A 7,191-nucleotide genomic window follows, 5' to 3' on the forward strand; every position below is an offset into this window, starting at 1 on the left:
ACTGTTACATATGAAATCATGGATGAACCAAACAAATATCATGGTGAGCGCAAGAAGCTAAACACAGAAGAGTAAAAAGATGATTTCATTTACATAAAGTCCAAAACAGGTGAAGATATTTCATGGTAAATGAGGATAGTTGTTAATTTCTTGGCAATGTGATGAAGAGTATGTTTTGGTCACACAGGTGTGCTCACTTTGTTGAAACCTACCAAGCTGTATACTTAGGATGTGTGTACTTTTCCATGTGTATATCATTCTACAGTAAAAAGTTTATTTAAATACAGGTGATACCCCAAGGCCACTGCGTGAACGTTCAGGGTCCACCATTTTAAAACAAGGCCTTGTGTGTGTTTTCTCCACACCCACAACACAGCACTGCCCACCATCTGTCCATGGACAGCGTAAGGGCAGTGTGGTTTGCTGGGCAAGGAGGTTGGGCAGGAGATCAGACCAGAAGAGACTCTAAGAACAAAATGGTCCGGAGATTCAACTGTGCTCCTTGGCACCTGAGCTAAGGGGAACTGGAACTGGAGAAACGGGAACAAGCCCCACTTCAATGTGTAAAGTGGGGGAAAAGCAGGGAGGGTAGCACTTCCTCCCTGCACACCCACCATCACCCACCCCTGAGTCAACTGACCCCTGGTTCTTGCCCCACCACACAGACATTGGCAAGCAGCACACCCCACCCCCTCCGCCTCCAGAAATGGTTCCAAATCACTACGAGGGTAGCAACCAAAAGGCCACATTCAACACAAGGAAAATGATTTAAGGCTGTCAAAATGTAGTAAGAAAATTGTGAATTATTTAAAATGAGAAAGACAGCAAGAATATGGATAACTCAGATCCAAGACAGACCACAAGACACGCTTTTGTTGAGTCCCCATTGCCTTTTACTGAGTTGTTTCTCTAGGCCAATTACACTTGGCCCCCACAGCTCTAAGTGTCAGGAAGGGTGTGATCGTATTTTCTTTGGCTCCACACAGTTCGTTCGTTTTCTGCGAGGGAAGGGAACTCAGGAGGGTACTCTGTACTCTTTCCCTGTAGGGGAGCATATGCTGCTGTGTTCCCCTCCCAGCCCACGGAGAGATGAAGAGAATGCTATTTGCCGGCAATGAGGGGACCTGGGGAAGGAGACACGGGCTCGGTCCCTCCTTATTCCAAATGCACAGAAATAAACACATGCACACTCAACCCTGACCAGGTTGTAAGTGGTTGCATACTCAAATGCTGGTGATGGGATCAATCTAAGAGAGTTAGATGGTGAGAAAATCAAGTGATGTGGCCTGAATTGAGCTAGCCAGCATATCTCAATGCACCATGGAATGGGAGACTCCAATCCCAGAGAGGCTTTCCTACCCAAAGTCTGGAATCGCCCCTACTTGGATACTTACGGTACTCTTGTCTTCTCTCCTCCTCCTGCTTTGCTAAATCTCCTCCTCTAGCTAGAGTAGATGAGTCTGGAAATGGGAAAGGAAGAACATTATGCGGTAGAGATTCCTCCGTGCTAGATGTTGGTGAGCTTTCTCCCCAGGGATGGTGGAAAGCAGGTCAGTTTTGAGTACCCAGAATTCACAGATCCCTTTTCTGCTAACAGCACCCTGATTTCCTTCTGGTAGACAACCCCCCTCCTAATATAGATGCTTGTGGCAGCCCAACTCAATTCTTAGCTCCAGAAACAGAGCATAAGACTTGGCAAAACCAATCAGAGCACTGTCCCCCACTTTGCCACAGTGATTGAGAGAATATAACCCAGCCAGTGTTGAGACACATTGAAACTTCTGGGAAAGAAACCATGTTCCACTGGATTTGAAGTTACAGGAACATGAAGCTGGATCTGCTGCAGCCACTTTGTAGCTGTGTGGAGAGGACCTGTCCAAGAGTAGGAAGAAAAAGGAGCTGAGAGGCAGTAAGGCGAAGAGGGGGTCCTGTTGAAATTGGTTAAGTATCTGAATCAAACCATACTTGAATCCGAGTCTAGAGTTTTCCATCACGTGAGTCAGGAAATGGCCCTTATTATTAAGCCATTTGGAGGGGCATACTCTGTACTGCTTGCAACAGAAGGATTCATATCTGGTGTTCCAATGATCTAAAATAAATCAGAAATCCCTCAAATATGAAGATTAATTTCCTGATTAAACCCTCACCAGGTCTACATGAGAGTTTCCTACCCAAGGTCAAGAAGGACCTAATCAACCTTTTACAAAAGAAAGAAATTTTCCATTTCTACCCCTAATCCTTAGCCATTGATTTAACAACAAAGGCCACTGTGTCCCTCTTCCCTTAGTCCCAGACTTCTCCCCCAAGTGGACCACAGTAGAGAGGTGGGGAGTCCTGCCAAAAATCACAAAAGCCCCCACAAAATAGGTTACCCCCATCTCTTCAGTTGAGGCCACCAAAGGTGTACCTTCACCTGGTCATCCCCCATGTTATTTCCGGGCTGGACTGAGTTCTTCAGGAAGCCAGGAAGGCTTTGTGGAAGCATCACGACTCGAGTTGGCCCCATGAGCTTTCACAGCCTGCATTCCATCACTAGCCTTTTTCTGACTGCTGCACAAAAAGGAAGCGGGTGATTCTCCGCACAGTGGGGCCCCCGGCTCTCTCCTTCCAATCCATTAAGCATGGCATGGCGTCTGTAACTCGGCACACGCCATGCTGTTCTGTATAAATAGAGACCATCCATCAGAAATGTCACAGACAGGAAGCCAATGAAGTTTCTACAACCAATTTACAATCAGAATCTGCCGTGAAATGCACACGGAAAACGCCTTAACAGATTGAGAGGATGCAGAATGCATATTACGTATGGTCGGCAGAACCCTGTTAAATCCGGAGGGTGAGGCACAACGAAGAAAAAGTGGAACATGCCCAAAAATGAGGGAACAAATGAAATGCAGGTGGGGTCTACAGTCACATTGGAAAATGAAAAACAACAGTGTGGCAAATAGAAATGGTGTAACCACGTCCCATTTTTTTTTTTTCCTGCCATTCCGCAAAGTCAGCAAACCAGGGGCACTCTTGCAAATACATGTTCTTCTTGACTCTGAATTTATTACCGCTGGGCTAAGAAGTATAAAAATTGAAGATTTCTATTTAGACAGAAAATAAATTTTAAAAAGGGGATAGCCAGGCTTGTTTTCTAAGTCAAAACTGCCAACTTCCTTCAACCTTGTCCGGGAAGATTTACTCATAAGCGTAAAATTTCAGCCTGGGTTCAGGAGCGTGGCTTAATGTTTAGAAGCTTTAAAACTACCTTTAAGGGAAAAAGAGGAAGGCTGTGCATTGTTCTCTTCATGAACACCCTGAACTCTCCGGTCCAAGGTACCTTTCTTTCTTTCTAAACATGTTGATGCAAAAGAAAGAGATATTTAAAAGCTAACATGATCTTCGTCAGTATCATCATCATTACGACCATCATGAGGCCAGTAGGTACTTGAGGAGGACTTTTTTTTATACCAGGAAGAAGAGCGATTTCACACAGTGTACAATTACATGCCCCCTTTACTGGTGGTAAAATCTAGACTAAAGGAGGTTAAGAATCAATTAAATGAGAGACTCAGGTTCTAGCACACCTTCAGATGCAAGACCACGAAGAACTCTAGACACTGGTCTCTTGCTACTAATCAAGGATGTTGATAAGCCCCTCAAATGGGTTAGTTACACTATTTCTTCTCACGCGTCTCTGAAACACCCACATGGCTCCTCCTCAGTCTATTCCTGCAAATGATGAGCTTCCCAGTCGAGAATGAATCAAAGGAACTCTAGCAAGCACGTAACACTGATAATAACAGCTAGCTTTCCTGAGGGCGAACCGTACGCCAGACATTGTGCTCATCGTTTTATATGGATTATCTCACCCATTTATCATACTCACCTTATGAAAGGTCTACCATGACTGTCCACATTTGTCCAATGGACAAATGACTTCCAATGAGAAAACCAAGACCTGTACAGGGCGTGAGACCAAGCACATGCATTCAGCAAGAGATGGAGCTGGAAGCGCTCTGGTCTCGTTCTCTCCTGAACCCACAATGGCCAGACTTTCTCAGCCTCTTCTCACCTGGAGCTGCTCTTGCCCCATGACCTCCACAGAGGTCAGGTTCATGATCAGTGAGCGTTCAGACGTCTTCTTCCACTGCATGAGCAGCTTTGATACACTTGCTCACTCTCCCCCACTTAGCACACATGTTCCCATGGTCTCCCATGTTCCTTGACTCCTTCCCAGTCACTAGCCAACACTCACCCGGTTCAGTCACCTTGCTGGTCCGTCCTTGTCTCCTCAATCCTGAAATGCTGGAGACCCTGGGCTCAGTTTCACACCTCCTCTCCTCTCTATCCACTCACTCCCTCAGTGGTTTCCTCTAGGCTCAGGGTTTTAAGCACTATCAATAGGCTGATAATTCCCAAGTCTGTTCCTCCATCCCAGACTCATCTCCCCAATCCTTAAGAGTATACTGAGGGGGACGCCTGGGTGGCTCAGTTGGGTAAGCGGCTGCCTTCGACTCAGGTCATGATTCCAGGGTCCTGGGAATGAGTCCCACATCAGGCTCCTTGCTCTGCAGGGAGCCTGCTTCTCTTGCTGCCTCTGCCTGCCACTATGCCTGCTTGTGTGTTCTCTCTCTCTCTCTCTCTCTCTCTCTCTCTCTCTGACAAATAAATAAATAAAATCTTTTTAAAAAAAGGATTCTGAACTAACATCTAACATAGATATCTTAAACCGGACAGGTCCAAAACAACTCCACTGTTCAACTGGCAAAAATCCACCCTCCAGCCAGTCTATGCTTCTCCCTATGCAGCGACTCTGCCCTTGGAGCCACCAGAGACAGATGTCTTGGAGTCATCCTTAAATACCCTCTGTCACATCTCATGCACCATCCATCAGCAAACCATTTCTGTGTTCCATCTACAAAATACATCATAGCTGGGTTACTTCTTACCCCTCCACTCACCTGCGCCATTTCCCCCCGAGTTATCATGTAGCCCCCTGGCGCTGCCATCCCTCCTCCTCCAAATCTATTCTCGAGAGCGCGGCTGGAGTGGTCATCTGTTACGTTAACTGCCCCAACCAACCATGCCTTCTGGTATCCGTACCATGCACAGCCCCACAGTGACTCTGGGCTTGGCAATGTCATTTAGCACATGGTTGGGGGTTAGTGCCATGGAAGTTTGGCATGCGTTCTTCAGGAATGCTGCCACATCTTAGAAGGAAGCCAACAAGGTGTAGCCTCCTTGGATGAAAGACCACATGGAAAGAGAGGGTCAGACGTCCTAGATGAGCCCATCCTCCAGCTGAATGAGCACAGGTGAAACCAGCAGGAGAAGGGCCCCGTCATCCTACACGATGGGGAGAACTAACAGACCACTGTTTTCCAAGGCCACCAGCAACAGACAGCAGATCCAGGATACTTTCAAAACAAGCCTACTCAGTTCATTCTTCTGCTCCAAATCCTCTCACAGCTTCCCATCCAACTCAGACCAAAACCAGAGTCCTAACAGTGACCGACAAGGCCCCCTGCCCCCACTTCTGATGTCATCCCATCACAGTTTCCCTCATTGCAGCCACACCAGCCTCCTTGCTCCTCCTCAAGTTCACCAGGCACCCACCGCTGCTCTTGACAGAGTGCGCTAACCCTGGCCTTCTTTGCTTTCCCCCTGCTAGAACAATCTCCCTATGAACCTACAGAACACAGCCCCTCCCTTCCCCTTGTCACATGTGCACCTGTCACCACGGCACCCTCTGTGTGTTCACTTGTGTGTTGGTTCCCTGGGTTTTCCCAAGTCGGATAAGAGCTCCTTGAAGGCAGGGGCTCTGTCATTTTTGTTCTCTGCTGTCTCCTAGGCACATAGAACAATGCCTTAACTACATACGTGTTGAAGGAAACAACGAAATGGAATCAGAGTCTAATGCATCTGTTCCTAGCAAGGATATTGCACTGAATCTCTAAGGAAATTACTCTAGCTGAGTGCTGGAGGGGGACCAAGAAGTTTGACATCCGAAAGTGAGCTAGTCTCATCTCCAGTCCAGCTTGGGGTCAGGCCTTGAGGACTTCAGCTCCCAGGCAGAGCCCCACCCAAGCCCTGAACCAGTCCAGGCCTGAGCAGGGACACTTGCAAACCCCTCACGGTCACGTGCCAGGGCATCTAGAAGGGTCGTGCTGCCTAGGCCTGGTGTCTCGTGTGCCTGGCAAGAGTCTCCAGGACAGGTGTCCCTCCTCCCCACTCATGGCTGCCCATCTCCTCCTCCACCCTATGTGGGCTCCTCCATTTGACCCACTTTCCCTAACAAATACTCACAGGAGACCTATTCTGTACCAGTTCTAGGAATACAGAAGTGAGCACGAAGCACATTCTCAAGATATCTGTAAGACAATACTTTTTTTTCACCAATGGCCTTTTGGGTGGCATTATTCATTATCTGGCAGGGCTGTTCCATGCATTATAGGATATCTAACATCGTCAGCCATTCAAAGTCCAATCACTAGCGATAACCAAACTTCTCTTATTAGTGTTCAGTGGTTTACAAGGATGCCCAAACCACCTCTGGTGCAGAACCATGGGAACAGGTTACCCAGCTTGGGTCAAAGTCCTGCCTGTTGCACTCCGTGGGAGCTGTTCACTCATCTGCCTCTCCAACTTGACACTGAGCGCCACCAGGGATGGTACCATGACTCAGTGACATCTGTGTACAAGCACGCAGCACAAGTACCTGACAAATGTAAGTGACACACAGGAGGCTTGAACACGTGCTGCCTGGCTTGTACTTTGTCCCAAATCCCACTGTCCCCGGGGTTGGCCTCTTGACCACCACCATCCTCCGAACCCAAGGAGCACTCGTGACCATCTCGCCATCCGTGTGGCTTTTACCCGTGCTTCAGTTAAAATGCTCGCCAAGTACATAGATGAATGAGTGAGTCCTCTTGAGAAGTTCACATACAGACTAAAAAGTACAACTCATTGAGACTCCCAGGATGGTGTGTAGGGTGCCACCACAGAGAAACACGGTGGGATATTTAGGAGCAGAAAGGAGATTCCCTTCCCCCAGCAATAGTATGGATCAAAATCCTTGAGTTTATAAATTACAACTCACTGTTTCTTATAATAATAAAGTATTAAGAATAGCTTTTAGAGGGGCGTCTCGGTGGGTCAGTGGGTTAAGCCTCTGCCTTCGGCTCAGGTCATGATCTCAGGGTC

The 7,191-nt window shown here is 47.5% G+C and overlaps 1 long non-coding RNA gene across 1 annotated transcript; it reads right to left on the reverse strand.

Moving 5' to 3' along the window:
- Nucleotides 1–908: 908 nt before the first annotated feature.
- On the reverse strand, nt 909–4,145 carry LOC116574715. Its single transcript, XR_004279453.1, has 3 exons — nt 4,061–4,145; nt 1,395–1,460; nt 909–1,124 (listed from the first exon to the last, which is right to left on the reverse strand). It is a non-coding gene; the product is annotated as an uncharacterized LOC116574715 (long non-coding RNA).
- Nucleotides 4,146–7,191: the final 3,046 nt, after the last annotated feature.

This window comes from Mustela erminea, chromosome 16 (assembly GCF_009829155.1).
Source record: "Mustela erminea isolate mMusErm1 chromosome 16, mMusErm1.Pri, whole genome shotgun sequence".
NCBI lineage: Eukaryota > Metazoa > Chordata > Mammalia > Carnivora > Mustelidae > Mustela > Mustela erminea.